This window comes from Phyllobates terribilis, unplaced genomic scaffold (genome assembly GCF_046119375.1).
Source record: "Phyllobates terribilis strain yellow unplaced genomic scaffold, ASM4611937v1 Scaffold_10__3_contigs__length_209671492, whole genome shotgun sequence".
NCBI lineage: Eukaryota > Metazoa > Chordata > Amphibia > Anura > Dendrobatidae > Phyllobates > Phyllobates terribilis.
The window spans coordinates 173,866,908-173,886,479 of record NW_027362770.1 but is presented as its reverse complement, the minus strand read 5'-3'; positions in this window follow the sequence as shown (position 1 = coordinate 173,886,479).

Genomic DNA, 19,572 nt, shown 5'->3' with positions numbered 1-19,572 from the left:
GAGAGGAGGAGAAGAAGAGAGGAGCTCAGCCAGAGAGGGCTGACAGGGAGCTGTTGCTCAGTCTGGGCCCAGCTCCAGAGGCAAGCCTGGAGTGGAGGCCTGAGACAGCAGAAAGAGAAAGGAGAAGGAACAGGAAGGAAAGTAAGAAAGGAACTGAAACGGAGGAGAAAGGAGGCAAGGAACACAAAGAAAGGCCCAGAGACACGAAGGCAGAAGGAACCCCATATTCCCAGAGGAGATACTGGGTGAAGGGTTGGCAGAGCAGGGTACCGGAACCCGAATTGGTGGAGGCGACTAATCCTCAGCCAAAACCGGAGGTCGTGACCACATCTTGGTGCGACCCCTCACTACATCCACCAGAAAGGCATACCGCATAGGGTCAGGGAGACCAGAGAGAGGTTTCACCAACAGAAGGCCCGAGGAAGCTGGACAAAGGTGGGTCACTGATGGGGACGGCCAGTAGAAAGGAAGAGAGGGGAGCTTTCAGCCACACTCTGGAATTGCTTGGGAGTTGACCGAGTCCCTCACCTGGTGGACGCAGCACGGCTCGGGCGGTCACTGCTGGCCGAAGTGACCGGAGCAACAACTGTGAGTAAAGCTTTGGAAACTGCACCACACGTCTCTGTGATTCCTTGCCGCTCCAGCACCACTAGCACTGGGACCCTCACACCATCACTACCACCATCATCCACATTAGCTGCCCTGAGGCAATACTTCTCCCGTGGGGAGTCATCCCATACTCAGCTGCGCAAACAACATCAGCCTCAGCGGTCTGCAGCACAGCGGCGGTCCCCACTGACCGCAATCCACGGGTGGCGTAGTCGGACACTTATTACCATACAAATAGACTGCCACTGGTTTGACCACCGTGGGCACGGACCGGGTCACTGCCACGGAGAACTACAACCCCCAGCGATCCGGCTCCGGGTATTTCCCCTGCACAGCAGCAGCGCACAGGCCCAGGGGGCGCGTCAACTTTGGCGTAGTCGGCAGGATCGTTACCAACCCGCTACAAGCGGGTATTGCGTGCCTGAAGAAAACTGCACATGTACCTTAAAAAGAAGTCTCCCGCCATTTCCAGAAGTTTCCCGCCGTCCGGAGTCGTTTCCCGCCATCCGGAGCCGATTCCCGCCATCAGACGCCATCTTGGACCGTTTCCCGCCATCTTCATCAGTTTTTCCCGCCCTGGCAGAGCGGACGCCATTATGTGCGCACCAAAGGACAGCAGGAAGCCACCTCCCATCGTGGGCCAGGTCCCAGAGTGGCGCCAAAGAAGGAGCCCGCCCCCACCAGCCGTGAATGCAGCAGTGGAGATGTCCATCAGCGTGGGAGGGCTGCCCTTGAAACTGACTGTCACCAAGTTGCCCCAGGACCACCCCCAATGGGGGCGGGAAGTGAAGAAAACTGTAGGGCAGGGCGCGCTCTGGATCAGTCTGGACAGACCGCACCCGGGAATGGAGGAAGCGTCCAGCAGTGCCAACACCTTGGTCCGGAGCCTGCTGCAGGCCGCACCGCCAGACAGCCTAGTGGAGATCCTGGCACAGCTCCCCAGAGATCCGGAGCGTGCACAGGCTGCGCTGGAGGACTTGGACCGGAGGATGGCCCGGGCACAGCAGGATGCGCTGGCCGAGTGGAGAAGGGAGATGGCCCGGCAGGCTGGAACCCGCCGGCAGGAGGCGCCACCCGCAACATGGAGCACGTCTGCCTCTGAGGATGGTGCAGGAGGGACGAAGGCCGGAGACGACGCCGCGGAGGGAGCCGCAAGGATTGAGGCAGGTAATGGGGACGTCATCACCCCGAGCCCAGCAGCCGTAAGCCTGCCCCAGCCTCCCGTCGCAGAGCCCGAAGCCCTACTCACCACACCCGTTGCCGCGCCGCCACTGCTCCCAACTAGGCCTCAAGCGGCAGGAGCCGCGGTCACGCCCCGTTCCGCGCCACACCCCTCGACCCCGGGTGCGGCAAAAGAGGAAGTACCACCGGCCTGGTCGCAAGGCCTGGTGAACCCGGGCGCCGCTGCCCCTCCAGCGCCCTCTTCCTCAACAGTGCCACCCCCAGACCCAACCGGAAGTTCCCCGGCCTGGTCGCAAGGCCGAGTAACCCGGGGCGCTGCTCCCCGATCGGGGCCCGTGGTGCCACCCTTGGGCGCAGATCTCTATGCGCAACATACCAGCCCGGACGGGCTGCCCTTCGTGTGGCCACCGGAGTACGTCAACCCCCATCTCCGGAGGGAACGGCCCCTGTGTGAGCCTCTGATCCCGGCTCCGGAGCCCGCCAAAATCGCTCCGCTTCCGCTGGAGCATGCCCAGTTTGCATGGGACCCCACCGGTGAGAATCTCATAGGGTTCACCCAGGAGACCCGGGCGGACGCAGCCCGGCGTGAAGAGTGCTGCCGTCAACAGCTGGAGGTATTTGAAAGGGAACGGCGGGAGAGGCGAATCCGAGAAGAACAGCTGCAGGCGCGGAGCAGAAGCGCAGGGCCCGACAAGATCCCCGAGCCGCCCGCGGTCCCCGAGTCAACGGGACCGTAATAAAGTTCCAGCTGGAGCATGGCTGGGGCTTTATCCGAGACCATCGAACCCCCGGCGACGTCTTTGTCACCCGCAGGGATGTCGAGAGCCACCTGCCGGAGGGACACCGCGGACGTGATCTCTACCCGGGTGATGTGGCCACCTTCACCCGGCACAAGGGTGCCAAGGGACCGTACGCCCTCCACGTTCACAGGCTCACGGAGGAGGAACTACAGTACCGCCCAGAAACAGAGTACACCGAGGGTCCGGACGGACCTGAAGACTACCCGGAAGAACAAGGAGGACACCATTATTAGAGAATGGTAAAGTGGAACTGTATATAGTTACCCGTCGGGGTACAAGAACTGTTGTGAAATTGTTGATTGTGTGAACTGTTACCTGTGTGCCCCTAATCCCTAACCAGGCTGAGGACTGTGAGCAGCCATTCCCCTATTCCCACTGGCCGAGGACTGAGAGCGGCCATACCCTTGTACATAGTTGCGCTTCTTAAAGCGCCCCCTACTGGTTTTATACAAGAACCGCAACGTCTACCTCAAGGTGGATTAAAATGGACTGTTGCACCTTTACCTGGTCGCAAGTTGCACAGCGGCCAGAGCTCAAGAATATGTTTTGAAAATGTTTTATTTGAAAATGTCTTATAATGGAAAGTTTAATATGCTGCTAAAATAGTAATGCCAAAAGTTTTATATGGTGTTTTGCAAAAAGAGTCCCAGTGGCTTTAGTAGAATGTTTTATAAAAAAAAAAAAAAAAATGTTTTATACCAGTAACGTTAAGAAGAAAAGAGTACCTCCCATAAAGGGATGAGTGAAAAGTTAATGTCTTATATATGAGTGCACTTTAAAAATTTGTATGTTTTAAATTGTCTTTGCTCTTTTCCAGCCCGAGGACGTGCTGTGATTTACCAGGGGGGAATGTAGCACCCCGAGGACTCGGTTGCTAAAGGGGTATTGCACCTCGAACCAGAGGTGTGATATTCCACTCCCGGGTAAGGATGGAGTGTGGACCGGGGCTCAGTAGGCTGCATGCACCACACACACCCCATTTCCGAGGAACAGACCAACGGTGCTCCCACTAGACAGAGTGCAGGCACGACAGCTTCTGTTCCTGGCTGGAGTGGGGAGGGGGAGGAAAACCCAGTGGTGTAGGAGCAGATAGGGGTGGGTTTCTGGGCATAGGTAGGAGCCCATTGGTTGCTAGTCACCTGGGCTCACACATAGAGGGAGGTATATAAGGTGGGCACCATCTTAGATCAGGGTTCAGTTCAGAGAGGAGGAGAAGAAGAGAGGAGCTCAGCCAGAGAGGGCTGACAGGGAGCTGTGGCTCAGTCTGGGCCCAGCTCCAGAGGCAAGCCTGGAGTGGAGGCCTGAGACAGCAGAAAGAGAAAGGAGAAGGAACAGGAAGGAAAGTAAGAAAGGAACTGAAACGGAGGAGAAAGGAGGCAAGGAACACAAAGAAAGGCCCAGAGACACGAAGGCAGAAGGAACCCCATATTCCCAGAGGAGATACTGGGTGAAGGGTTGGCAGAGCAGGGTACCGGAACCCGAATTGGTGGAGGCGACTAATCCTCAGCCAAAACCGGAGGTCGTGACCACATCTTGGTGCGACCCCTCACTACATCCACCAGAAAGGCATACCGCATAGGGTCAGGGAGACCGGAAAGAGGTTTCACCAACAGAAGGCCCGAGGAAGCTGGACAAAGGTGGGTCACTGGTGGGGACGGCCAGTAGAAAGGAAGAGAGGGGAGCTTTCAGCCACACTCTGGAATTGCTTGGGAGTTGACCGAGTCCCTCACCTGGTGGACGCAGCACGGCTCGGGCGGTCACTGCTGGCCGAAGTGACCGGAGCAACAACTGTGAGTAAAGCTTTGGAAACTGCACCACACGTCTCTGTGATTCCTTGCCGCTCCAGCACCACTAGCACTGGGACCCTTACACCATCACTACCACCATCATCCACATTAGCTGCCCTGAGGCAATACTTCTCCCGTGGGGAGTCATCCCATACTCAGCTGCGCAAACAACATCAGCCTCAGCGGTCTGCAGCACAGCGGCGGTCCCCACTGACCGCAATCCACGGGTGGCGTAGTCGGACACTTATTACCATACAAATAGACTGCCACTGGTTTGACCACCCTGGGCACGGACCGGGTCACCGCCACGGAGAACTACAACCCCCAGCGATCCGGCTCCGGGTATTTCCCCTGCACAGCAGCAGCGCACAGGCCCAGGGGGCGCGTCACTAGGACCATGTGACAAACCCAGCTCAGCTACATCATTGGGTAACTCTGTTATGTTGCAGGTCAGTTCTTCCTTCGAGTCTGTGACAAACTCAGGAAAGCTAAATCAATGTGTAAGTCTTGTCCAGCTCTGCAGTCCAGTTCTGCTATTTACTCTGTGACAAACCGAGCTCTGCTAAATCATTGGGTAACTCTGCTATGTTGCTGGCCAGTTCTTTCTCAGAGTCTGTGACAAACTCAGGAAAGCTAAATGAATGTGAAAGTCTTGTCCAGCTCTGTAGTCCAATTCTGCCATATACTCTGTGACAAACCAAGCTCTGCTAAATCATTGGGTAACTCTGATATGTTGCTAGCCACTTCTTCCTTCAAGTCTGTGGCAAACTCAGGAAATCTACATCAATGTGTAAGTCTTGTCCAGTTCTGCAGTCCAGTTCTGGCATGTACATTGTGACAAACCGAGCTCTGCTAAATCGATGAGTAACTCTGCAATACAGCTGGCCTGTTTTGCTTTGGACTTTGTAACAAACCCAGCTATATGAAATCCCTGGGTAACTCTGCTATACCACTGTAACAAACATAATTCGACTACATCGCTGAATATCTCTGCTGCATCACTGGAAAGTTCTATCTTGGACTCTGTGACAAACTCAACTCTGCTAGATTGCTAATCTAATTCTTCCATGTTAATATGCTAGTGCCAAATTAATTCTGATGTGTTGCAAAACTAACTCTGCTTCTGAATCTCCTGTACAATCTAGTTTTGCTTCACAGGCTCCTTATTGCTCAGTCTCCTCTCCTTTTTGGATTATGGCTGTTACCCTAATGTCAACTCTGCTTCCTTGTATTGCACGGTTCCTTTTTGCTCCTCCTGTTGCCGCTTTGCCAATGCAGCTTCCATTTTTCCATTTGAAACTCACTGTTGCATCAACTTTATCTGCCCGTGCTACATGCAGACTAAGTACTTTAAAGACCCACCTCACCAGGTGAGGCATAACTATGACATAAGGACGAACCAGCTCATAAGACAGGAAGACCCATAACATACTTCTCAAAAGTTCTGTAATGCAAACGGATGGCAAAATAACCCAAAAACATTTTATATATACTGTATATAATTCTTCACTTCTTACCAGCCTTTAGTTCCTCTCCTACATAGAAGACAGAAGAGAAGGAGCCAAGCTGCAGATTCTCTCTCTCTCTCTCTGTGACTGTGTGCTGTGAGAGGGGACAGGGAGCTGTTGGATTACATCAGTGCGAAATTCAGATGAGGAATCCAGACAAGTCTCACTGATAATATTTGGACATACTCAAAAGTAAAAACACAATGGTATAGTTTTAAGCTTTCGGACCCCAAAGAAAATCTCGGAGGTAATAGATCCCCCTCTGAGGCAGAATTGACCATAAAGAAGACAAGTCACCCGCCAAAAAAATGTTTACCCAGTGTAAATGCCGCTATTCTCCTGAATCTGGTGATGTTTTTCTTTTGTTCCTGCACTTCTCCGTTCCTGAGATATGGACCTTTCTTATCTGTATATAAATCTAGCCTTTTCAGCCAAGTGGGCATGGTACTCAATTCTTATCCGTGGGTGTGTCCTTTAAGACCATGCCTATTTGGCTAAAAAGACTAGATACCCATGCAGGGAAGAGGAGGCCATATCTCAGGGACGGAGAGGTACAGGAACACAAGAAAAACATCGCCGGATTCAGGAGAACAGCGGCATTTACACCAGGGTGAAAAAATTACATATTTTATAAGTGACAGTTCCATTGAAATTTGGAAGCAATATTCAACTCATCATGAAGCAACAAGATCTCATATTTTTTTGTTAATCTTTCGAGATGAATCTTTGAGTTACATTTTTAAGTAAATCATTTTGAAATGAAGAATCTGCCAACGTATTTCACAGGTTTTCTATTTTTTTTCCCCAAACTTGACTCCCTAAAATCAAATCTCTGTTCCTTTGTATCAACTAATTATGACCTCGGGGCTGTCCTCGAGAGAAGAAAGGAACCAACCTAGTTTTCTTTCCGAGGTTTGAGAGGAAGCTAAAAATATGCTGATCCGCATGGTTTTGATGGGAGATGCTGGGAGGACATTTGGACACCATCCAGAAATTAGGAGTTTGAAGACAAAGCCGGCCCCACCGTTCTTCCGTATCGATAGAGAAAAAAATGCACAAGCAAAGATTGAACTGTATATTTTATTACTAACTCCCTGACGCTACGCTGTGGTTCCCAAGGAGTTTAGCGAGAAGGAACTGATAACACAGCAAAAATGAGTCAAGTCGTCAAAGAAAAACTCAACTTGTAGAATCTTCTCAGAGATGGACATCACCCTGCGGCCCTCTCTATTAATGGCTCGCATTTCCTTTCATTACTTTCTCCATAAAACCTTAAAAGGAGCCATTATTATACAATTGGTTTCCCCAAATACCAGTAAAAGATATGGAAAAAATAGGGTCCTATGTGGTTGTCACAGGTGTATCAGGGGTGACAGACAGTCGCCCTGCAGTTTGTTGTAGGAGATCTCTACGTTTGGCATTCCAGACATCTCTTTAGAGGCTGGCTGTCTCTAGGATCCAGCAGCTACCTCCCTCTGGCTAATTAGCTCCCTGGCCTGGGTGTATAAATACCTGGTGTGTCTGAGAGGGAGGTGCCGGCGATATTCATTACTACTTGTGAGGCTTTAGCAAGATCTGTACTTCGTCCTTTCTGGAGCTTGAGGCCTTGTGGGAATTTGTCTGGAGTCCTCTAAAGCTAAGCAATTTCCCCATTTCTCTACAAGGAAAGTAAGGGCGAGGCACGAATGCAGCGATTGCTGAAGAGCCAATATAAGGACAGTAATTGAGACAGGGTGACACTAAACCAGACTATGAGGTCTCCACTCGCCCCTTTCTCTAGAGTCTGGACTCCCTTTCCCTCTGTGTTGCACTAAGTCTTTCCCACACCTGGCGTGACAGTGGTATAGAACTCAAGAATCATTGAGGGACAACTTAACATTCTTGCTCCATCCCAACAAAGCTTTCCTTCATCCAGGGGCAAGGATCCAGTTTTCTGCCCAAGCCCTGTATCTACAAATACCCTGGCATTAGGTACTTTAGCTTTTTGGCGCAACCCCTGCCAGATAGCCCAAAGCAAATGATCCATCAACTATCCCCTTGCACCCTGGAACATCCTCAAAAACATGACAAAAATTGTTTTTTGGGAATTTTTTTTGTCTAAAACTGGAATAAGCCACCAGCTCCAACCATATGAGTTGTTGGAAATGTGGAGAGTAGAAGAATACAGATATTGGCAACATCTCCAACTACTAATATTTGATAATGTTTTTAAAGAGGTCGACTCAACTTCTCAAATGAGTAAAATTGCAAAGTGCTTGTAAAAAAATCTTATCAAAAATCTTCCCTGTTCTCAAGGAGGAAGGAATTTTTAATTGTATAGTTTCCTGCTCAATGCTTAGGTTGCCAACCATCTCTGAAGACTAATAGAAGTGGCAGGTCTCCTAGGCAAGAAGTGCAGCACTTACAGGCTCTTTGCTGTGGAGCTCCTAAGTGCTACTCCAAAGCTGTCCGGATTGCTTCTCTGCCTCTGCTTGAAACAGGTTTGGCCAGCAGCTCAACCATACCAGCAGGAGTCAGGAAGCTGAGGAATCAATATGAGAATAACCCTTTAAGACAGATGTGTTTCCAGGCCAGGCTCTTATAGGGAACCTATTAGCCGTTTTATGCTGATTAACCCATCGATAGCATCAAATAGGGACAGACTACCTCATGAGCCAGGCATGGGGTGAGGAGTCCATCCAACTTCTTCCAACCCTCATCATTGAGTGACAGGTCTCTCTACACTAATATAGGGAAAAAATTGTCAATCAAACCAGGCTGGGTAGAGAGAAGCCGCTGAATTGGGACTTTTTTCATCCATTAAGACATCTGCAATGTCTAAGACACTTCATGTTGTCATCACGTCTCGTGTGCCTGCCCCCAATCAAACGGGTCATTATGGCGCTCAATCCCAAACGTTTACGTAAAAAAAATTAAACAATTTTTTACATTTTTATTATTCCATTTTTTTAAAATTTCTCTTATTTCTCATTTCTCTTATCTTTTTTTTTTGTTGTTGTTTTACTCGAGCCTCGAGACGTTTCCTCCGGAGCTTTGAAGCTGAATTGTATTTAGCCGTTTTAGCTAGGGTTAATCCCGCCGTTAAGATTCTCTCGATTCCAGATTGTTTAATCATTTGTGCTCTGCATTCATTCCGACTGGTAATGTCACAATCCTTTAAGCCATTTAATTATAATAATCCACTGTATCTCACCAAAAAGGTTTCTCGGCTGCCGCCACGTTAAAGTGGCGTGGCGCAAAGTGCAAGGTGAGAGGTGAGCCGGATGCCCCTTGGGTTTTCTTGTAAGAAACCATAAACCTGTATCCTCTAGATAGCTATTGATTTCTAACAGACCTTGAAATGAAAGAGGAGACGCGGCGACGTGACTGAAATTTTTCTGTCGCTGTCTGAGTGAATTACCGGCGTGTCGCTGGAAGATATAAATTGGTCTATTTGTATCTTGCTGGAGACAAGGGTTACAGCAGAGAACTTTCTGTAGAATAACATATCATACAGGGCGACCCGCGGTGGTGACGGGAGAACCCGTATGAGTCTATTAGCGGTCCGGATCGAAACAGGGTTATGTGGACTTATTGACAATGATAGGACCAGGGGTAACCTTAAACTGGGTCACACATTGAACCCAAAAATACTTTCCCACTTTGAGTGCCAACTAAAAAATCCTCAACTTGACGGAAACTCTCACAAAAAATTTTAAGAACTTCCCATTTTGGACATATCAACAAAAACTACAATTTTTCATATTAATCCTAAAAAAATGCTAAGTTGCCACCCCAAAAAAGGGACACTATTTGATGGCTTAAGAGGCATTCTTCAAGGCTTAAAAGGATTGTCCCCTTTTTGAACGGCCAGGTTTATCACATGGGAATCACAGTGATCGGTGATGATCTGTGGGGAAAACAGTAAGTGTTGCATTTGCCTACAGTGCCCCCACAGACTAAATTAGGTATTACATGATGCCTAGTGAAATTGATAAATTGCCTGTGTAATTCAGGACAGAACAAGATGAGGATACTAAACAATGATATGACCAAAGGATGTAAGCCAAAACTGGGTCATAGTAACTGCCCTTGTGGCATACCTCCACAGATACACCCACAAAAACTTTTAAGAACTTCCCATTTTGGACATATCTACAAAAACTACAATTTTTCATATTAATCCGAAAAAAATGCTAAGTTGCCCCCCCAAAAAAGGGACACTATTTGGTGGCATTAGACGCATTCTTCAAGGCTTAAAGGGATTGTCCACTTTTAGAACGGCCCTTGATATAAGGAGAAAAGGGGAGTGGTGGCACTAATAGGTAGAACTTTGATGTTTTGCCATTGAGACAACTACCACAGATGTCTATTGGGTAAATAACAGACAAAAAATATATATATAAAATTATATATAAACCTGCGCTAGTCTCAAAGTTTGTAAAGTATAAGTGCTTAATTGTAATGAATAAAAGAGGGGATGTTGGCTGTATAAAATACGAATTTATTTAGAACAATAATAATCGGATAAAGTTGATATAAGTAAGTTTATCGCATGGGAATCACAGTGATTGGTGGTGATCTGTTGGGGAAAACAGTAAATGTTGCATTTTTCTACAGTGCCCCCACAGGGGAAAATAGGCATTGCATGGTCCCTAGTGAAATTAATATGGAGTCTGTGTAATTCAGGACAGAACGAGATGAGGATACTAAACAATGATAGGACCAAAGGGTGTAACCCAAAACTGGGTCACAGTAACTGTCCTTGCGACATACCTCCACAGATACACCCAAAAAAAACTTCTGGGAACTTTCCATTTTGTCACAACTTTGAGTCAGGAGTCACAACTTTGATATTAATTATTCATAATATTCCCACAAAAAAGCTAAGTTGCTCCCAAAAAAGGGACACTACAAAGAGGTTTGAGAGGTATTTTTCAAGGCTTAAAGGGACTGTTCATTTTTAGAACAGTTCTTGATATAAATAAGTTAATCGCATGGGAATCACAGTGATCGGTGGTGATCTGTGGGAAAAACAGTAAGTGCTGCATTTTCCTACAGTGCCCCCACAGGCGAATATAATCATTACACAGTGTCTAGTGAAAACAACAAGTTGTCTGTGTAATTCAGGACAGAAAAGATGAGGATACAAAACAATGATAGGACCAAAGGGTGTAATGCAAAACTGGGCCACAGTAACTGTCCTTGTGGCATACTTTGACAGAAACACCCCAAAAAAACTTCTGGGAACTTTCCATTTTGTCACAACTTTGATGATAATTTTTCATAATATTCCCACAAAAATGCTAACTTGCTCCCAAAAAAAGGACACTACAAAGTGGTTTCAGAGGTATTCTTCAAGGCTTAAAGGGATTGCCCACTTTTAGAACGGCCCTTAATATAAGTAAGTTAATCGCATAGGAATCACAGTGACAATTGGTGATCTGGGGTTAAAACATTAAGTATTGCATTTCCCTACAGTGCCCCCACAGGAGAAAATAGGCATTGCACTGCAATTACAAAGCGAGATGAGGATACAAAACATAGGACTCTATATAAGCTCCCAACTTTCTAGTGGTCCAGAAATTTTCAGAACAGTCCCAAATGTTTAGAAAATTACGTTATCCAAAATAGGCAAAAATTATGTTAACTTCACCCAAAAGTGGGTATCCCTGAGGAAACACAGAATGTGGTATTGACTAAAATATCCCAAGATAAAAAAAATCAGTTGATAAAAAAGAGAAATCCACTACCCCTCCATAAAAAGAATAAGAATACAACAAGAATTAAATGAAGCCATAAACTATAGATGTTTTCTTAATGACGTATAGGAGAAGAGGAGGCTTAGACGAGGTCACATCGGCCCGGTAGACACAGGAATTTCATTAATAAGCCCCGGTATCAGGAAATATGAGGTCAGTTCAGATCTTCATTCAGAAATCAGTCTTAAAAAAAAATCAATACAACAAACTCTGAGACCAAACACCCATGAATTATGTCAAACTTTCCAACACAAACTACTGCACTGTGTCTACACGAGAGAAGCATTGGACGGAATCCAGTCACTGGCACTGATTCCAAAGAGGATATGAAATACAAACAAATGATTTACAAGATGTCGCCCCATACAATAAAGTAATCGATAAGACAGCTTAAGAAGACGGGCAACATTTCTCTTCATGATGAAATGAAAACAGGCGAGTATAGTAGTTATATTCTTGTACATAGGGGGCAGTATTATAGTAGTTATATTCTTGTACATAGGGAGCAGTATTATAGTAGTTATATTCTTGTACATAGGGGGCAGTATTATAGTAGTTATATTCTTGTACATAGGGAGCAGTATTATAGTAATTATATTCTTGTACATAGGGGGCAGTATTATAGTAGTTATATTCTTGTACATAGGGGGCAGTATTATAGTAGTTATATTCTTGTATATAGGAGCAGTATTATAGTAGTTATATTCTTGTACATAGGGAGCAATATTATAGTAATTATATTCTTGTACATAGGGGGCAGTATTATAGTAGTTATATTCTTGTACATAGGGGGCAGTATTATAGTAGTTATATTCTTGTACATAGGGGCAGTATTATAGTAGTTATATTCTTGTACATAGGGGGCAGTATTATAGTAGTTATATTCTTGTACATAGGGGGCAGTATTATAGTAGTTATATTCTTGTATATAGGGGGCAGTATTATAGTAGTTATATTCTTGTACATAGGGGGCAGTATTATAGTAGTTATATTCTTGTACATAGGAAGCAGTATTATAGTAGTTATATTCTTGTACATAGGGGGCAGTATTATAGTAGTTATATTCTTGTACATAGGAGTAGTACTATAGTAGTTATATTCTTGTACATATGGGGTAGTATTATAGTAGTTATATTCTTGTACATAGGGGGCAGTATTATAGTAGTTATATTCTTGTACATAGGGGCAGTATTATAGTAGTTATATCCTTGTATATAGGAGCAGTATTATAGTAGTTATATTCTTATACATAGGAGCAGTATTATAGTAGTTATATTCTTGTACATAGGGGGCAGTATTATAGTAGTTATATTCTTATACATAGGAGCAGTATTATAGTAGTTATATTCCTGTACATAGGGACAGTATTATAGTAGGTATATTCTTGTACATAGGGGCAGTATTATAGTAGTTATATTCTTGTACATAGGAGCAGTATTATAGTAGTTATATTCTTGTATATAGGAGCAGTATTATAGTAGTTATATTCTTGTACATAGGGGGCAGTATTATAGTAGTTATATTCTTGTACATAGGAGCAGTATTATAGTAGTTATATTCCTGTACATAGGAGCAGTATTATAGTAGTTATATTCTTGTACATAGGGGGCAGTATTATAGCAGTTATATTCTTGTATATAGGAGCAGTATTATAGTAGTTATATTCTTGTACATAGGGGGCAGTATTATAGCAGTTATATTCTTGCACATAGGAGCAGTATTATAGTAGTTATATTCTTGTATATAGGAGCAGTATTATAGTAGTTATATTCTTGTATATAGGAGCAGTATTATAGTAGTTATATTCTTGTACATAGGGGGCAGTATTATAGCAGTTATATTCTTGCACATAGGAGCAGTATTATAGTAGTTATATTCTTGTACATAGGGGCAGCATTATAGTAGTTATATTCTTGTACATAGGAGCAGCATTATAGTAGTTATATTCTTATACATAGGAGCAGTATTATAGTAGTTATATTCTTGTACATAGGAGCAGTATTATAGTAGTAATATTCTTATACATAGGAGCAGTATTATAGTAGTTATATTCCTGTACATAGGGACAGTATTATAGTAGTTATATTCTTGTACATAGGGGCAGTATTATAGTAGTTATATTCTTGTACATAGGAAGCAGTATTATAGTAGTTATATTCTTGTACATAGGAGTAGTACTATAGTAGTTATATTCTTGTACATAGGGGGTAGTATTATAGTAGTTATATTGTTGTACACAGGGGGCAGTATTATAGTAGTTATATTCTTGTACATAGGAGCAGTATTATAGTAGTTATATTCTTGTACATAGGGGGCAGTATTATAGTAGTTATATTCTTGTACATAGGAGCAGTATTATAGTAGTTATATTCCTGTACATAGGGACAGTATTATAGTAGTTATATTCTTGTACATAGGGGGCAGTATTATAGTAGTTATATTCTTGTACATAGGGGCAGTATTATAGTAGTTATATTCTTGTACATAGGAGCAGTATTATAGTAGTTATATTCTTGTACATAGGGGGCAGTATTATAGTAGTTATATTCTTGTACATAGGAGTAGTACTATAGTAGTTATATTCTTGTACATAGGGGGTAGTATTATAGTAGTTATATTCTTGTACATAGGGGGCAGTATTATAGTAGTTATATTCTTGTACATAGGGGCAGTATAATAGTAGTTATATCCTTGTATATAGGAGCAGTATTATAGTAGTTATATTCTTATACATAGGAGCAGTATTATAGTAGTTATATTCTTGTACATAGGGGGCAGTATTATAGTAGTTATATTCTTATACATAGGAGCAGTATTATAGTAGTTATATTCCTGTACATAGGGACAGTATTATAGTAGTTATATTCTTGTACATAGGGGCAGTATTATAGTAGTTATATTCTTGTACATAGGAGCAGTATTATAGTAGTTATATTCTTGTATATAGGAGCAGTATTATAGTAGTTATATTCTTGTACATAAGGGGCAGTATTATAGTAGTTATATTCTTGTACATAGGAGCAGTATTATAGTAGTTATATTCCTGTACATAGGAGCAGTATTATAGTAGTTATATTCTTGTACATAGGAGCAGCATTATAGTAGTTATATTCTTATACATAGGAGCAGTATTATAGTAGTTATATTCCTGTACATAAGGGCAGTATTATAGTAGCTATATTCTTGTACATAGGGGCAGTATTATAGTAGTTATATTCTTGTACATAGGAGCAGTATTATAGTAGTTATATTCCTGTATATAGGAGCAGTATTATAGTAGTTATATTATTGTACATCGGGTCAGTATTATAGTAGTTATATTCTTGTACATAGGGGGCAGTGTTATAGTAGTTATATTCCTGTACATAGGGGCAGTATTATAGCAGTTATATTCTTGTACATAGGGGGCTGTATTATAGTGGTTATATTCTTGTACATAGGGGCAGTATTATAGTAGTTATATTCTTGTACATAGGGGGCAGTATTATAGTAGTTATATTCTTGTACATAGGGTCAGTATTATAGTAGTTATATTCTTGTACATAGGGTCAGTATTATAGTAGTTATATTCTTGTACATAGGGGGCTGTATTATAGTGGTTATATTCTTGTACATAGGGGCAGTATTATTGTAGTTATATTCTTGTACATAGGGTCAGTATTATAGTAGTTATATTCTTGTACATAGGGGGCAGTATTATAGTAGTTATATTCTTGTACATAGGGGCAGTATTATAGTAGTTATATTCTTGTACATATGGGGCAGTATTATAGTAGTTATATTCCTGTACATAGGGGCAGTATTATAGTAGTCATATTCCTGTACATAGGGGCAGTATTATAGCAGTTAAATTCTTATACATAGGGGCAGTATTATAATAGTTATATTCTTGTACATAGGGGGCAGTATTATAGTAGTTATATTCTTGTACATAGGGGCAGTATTATAGTAGTTACATTCCTGTACATAGGAGGCAGTATTATAGTAGTTATATTCTTGTACATAGGAGCAGTATTATAGTAGTTATATTCTTGTACATAGGGGGCAGTATTATAGTAGTTATATTCTTGTACATAGGGGGCAGTATTATAGTAGTTATATTCTTGTATATAGGGGGCAGTATTATAGTAGTTATATTCTTGTACACAGGGGGCAGTATTATAGTAGTTATATTCTTGTACATAGGAAGCAGTATTATAGTAGTTATATTCTTGTACATAGGAGTAGTACTATAGTAGTTATATTCTTGTACATAGGGGGTAGTATTATAGTAGTTATATTGTTGTACATAGGGGCAGTATTATAGTAGTTATATTCTTGTACATAGGGGGCAGTATTATAGTAGTTATATTGTTGTACATAGGGGCAGTATTATAGTAGTTATATTCTTGTACATAGGGGGCAGTATTATAGTAGTTATATTCTTGTACATAGGAGTAGTACTATAGTAGTTATATTCTTGTACATAGGGGCAGTATTATAATAGTTATATTCTTGTACATAGGGGGCAGTATTATAGTAGTTATATTCTTGTACATAGGGGCAGTATTATAGTAGTTACATTCCTGTACATAGGAGGCAGTATTATAGTAGTTATATCCTTGTACATAGGAGCAGTATTATAGTAGTTATATTCTTGTACATAGGGGGCAGTATTATAGTAGTTATATTCTTGTACATAGGGTCAGTATTATAGTAGTTATATTCTTGTACATAGGGGGCAGTATTATAGTAGTTATATTCTTGTACATAGGGGGCAGTATTATAGTAGTTATATTCTTGTACATAGGGGCAGTATTATAGTAGTTATAATCTTGTACATAGGGGGCAGTATTATAGTAGTTATATTCTTGTACATAGGGGGCAGTATTATAGTAGTTATATTCTTGTATATAGGGGGCAGTATTATAGTAGTTATATTCTTGCACATAGGGGGCAGTATTATAGTAGTTATATTCTTGTACATAGGAAGCAGTATTATAGTAGTTATATTCTTGTACATAGGAGTAGTACTATAGTAGTTATATTCTTGTACATAGGGGGTAGTATTATAGTAGTTATATTGTTGTACATAGGGGCAGTATTATAGTAGTTATATTCTTGTACATAGGGGGCAGTATTATAGTAGTTATATTCTTGTACATAGGAGTAGTACTATAGTAGTTATATTCTTGTACATAGGGGGTAGTATTATAGTAGTTATATTCTTGTACATAGGGGGCAGTATTATAGTAGTTATATTCTTGTACATAGGGGCAGTATTATAGTACTTATATCCTTGTATATAGGAGCAGTATTATAGTAATTATATTCTTATATATAGGAGCAGTATTATAGTAGTTATATTCTTGTACATAGGGGGCAGTATTATAGTAGTTATATTCTTATACATAGGAGCAGTATTGTAGTAGTTATATTCCTGTACATAGGGACAGTATTATAGTAGTTATATTCTTGTACATAGGGGGCAGTATTATAGTAGTTACATTGCTGTACATAGGAGGCAGTATTATAGTAGTTATATCCTTGTACATAGGAGCAGTATTATAGTAGTTATATTCTTGTACATAGGGGGCAGTATTATAGTAGTTATATTCTTGTACATAGGGTCAGTATTATAGTAGTTATATTCTTGTACATAGGGGGCAGTATTATAGTAGTTATATTCTTGTACATAGGAGTAGTACTATAGCAGTTATATTCTTGTACATAGGGGGTAGTATTATAGTAGTTATATTCTTGTACATAGGGGGCAGTATTATAGTAGTTATATTCTTGTACATAGGGGGCAGTATCATAGTAGTTATATTCTTGTACATAGGGGCAGTATTATAGTAGTTATATCCTTGTATATAGGAGCAGTATTATAGTAATTATATTCTTGTACATAGGGGCAGTATTATAGTAATTATATTCTTATACATAGGAGCAGTGTTATAGTAGTTATATTCCTGTACATAGGGGCAGTATTATAGCAGTTATATTCTTGTACATAGGGGGCTGTATTATAGTGGTTATATTCTTGTACATAGGGGCAGTATTATAGTAGTTATATTCTTGTACATAGGGGGCAGTATTATAGTAGTTATATTCTTGTACATAGGGTCAGTATTATAGTAGTTATATTCTTGTACATAGGGTCAGTATTATAGTAGTTATATTCTTGTACATAGGGGGCTGTATTATAGTGGTTATATTCTTGTACATAGGGGCAGTATTATTGTAGTTATATTCTTGTACATAGGGTCAGTATTATAGTAGTTATATTCTTGTACATAGGGGGCAGTATTATAGTAGTTATATTCTTGTACATAGGGGCAGTATTATAGTAGTTATATTTTTGTTCATATGGGGCAGTATTATAGTAGTTATATTCCTGTACATAGGGGCAGTATTATAGTAGTCATATTCCTGTACATAGGGGCAGTATTATAGCAGTTAAATTCTTATACATAGGGGCAGTATTATAATAGTTATATTCTTGTACATAGGGGGCAGTATTATAGTAGTTATATTCTTGTAGATAGGGGCAGTATTATAGTAGTTACATTCCTGTACATAGGAGGCAGTATTATAGTAGTTATATTCTTGTACATAGGAGCAGTATTATAGTAGTTATATTCTTGTACATAGGGGGCAGTATTATAGTAGTTATATTCTTGTACATAGGGGGCAGTATTATAGTAGTTATATTCTTGTATATAGGGGGCAGTATTATAGTAGTTATATTCTTGTACACAGGGGGCAGTATTATAGTAGTTATATTCTTGTACATAGGAAGCAGTATTATAGTAGTTATATTCTTGTACATAGGAGTAGTACTATAGTAGTTATATTCTTGTACATAGGGGGTAGTATTATAGTAGTTATATTGTTGTACATAGGGGCAGTATTATAGTAGTTATATTCTTGTACATAGGGGGCAGTATTATAGTAGTTATATTCTTGTACATAGGAGTAGTACTATAGTAGTTATATTCTTGTACATAGGGGGTAGTGTTATAGTAGTTATATTCTTGTACATAGGAGTAGTACTATAGTAGTTATATTCTTGTACATAGGGGCAGTATTATAATAGTTATATTCTTGTACATAGGGGGCAGTATTATAGTAGTTATATTCTTGTACATAGGGGCAGTATTATAGTAGTTACATTCCTGTACATAGGAGGCAGTATTATAGTAGTTATATCCTTGTACATAGGAGCAGTATTATAGTAGTTATATTCTTGTACATAGGGGGCAGTATTATAGTAGTTATATTCTTGTACATAGGGTCAGTATTATAGTAGTTATATTCTTGTACATAGGGGGCAGTATTATAGTAGTTATATTCTTGTACATAGGGGGCAGTATTATAGTAGTTATATTCTTGTACATAGGGGCAGTATTATAGTAGTTATAATCTTGTACATAGGGGGCAGTATTATAGTAGTTATATTCTTGTACATAGGGGGCAGTATTATAGTAGTTATATTCTTGTATATAGGGGGCAGTATTATAGTAGTTATATTCTTGTACATAGGGGGCAGTATTATAGTAGTTATATTCTTGTACATAGGAAGCAGTATTATAGTAGTTATATTCTTGTACATAGGAGTAGTACTATAGTAGTTATATTCTTGTACATAGGGGGTAGTATTATAGTAGTTATATTGTTGTACATAGGGGCAGTATTATAGTAGTTATATTCTTGTACATAGGGGGCAGTATTATAGTAGTTATATTCTTGTACATAGGAGTAGTACTATAGTAGTTATATTCTTGTACATAGGGGGTAGTATTATAGTAGTTATATTCTTGTACATAGGGGGCAGTATTATAGTAGTTATATTCTTGTACATAGGGGCAGTATTATAGTACTTATATCCTTGTATATAGGAGCAGTATTATAGTAATTATATTCTTATATATAGGAGCAGTATTATAGTAGTTATATTCTTGTA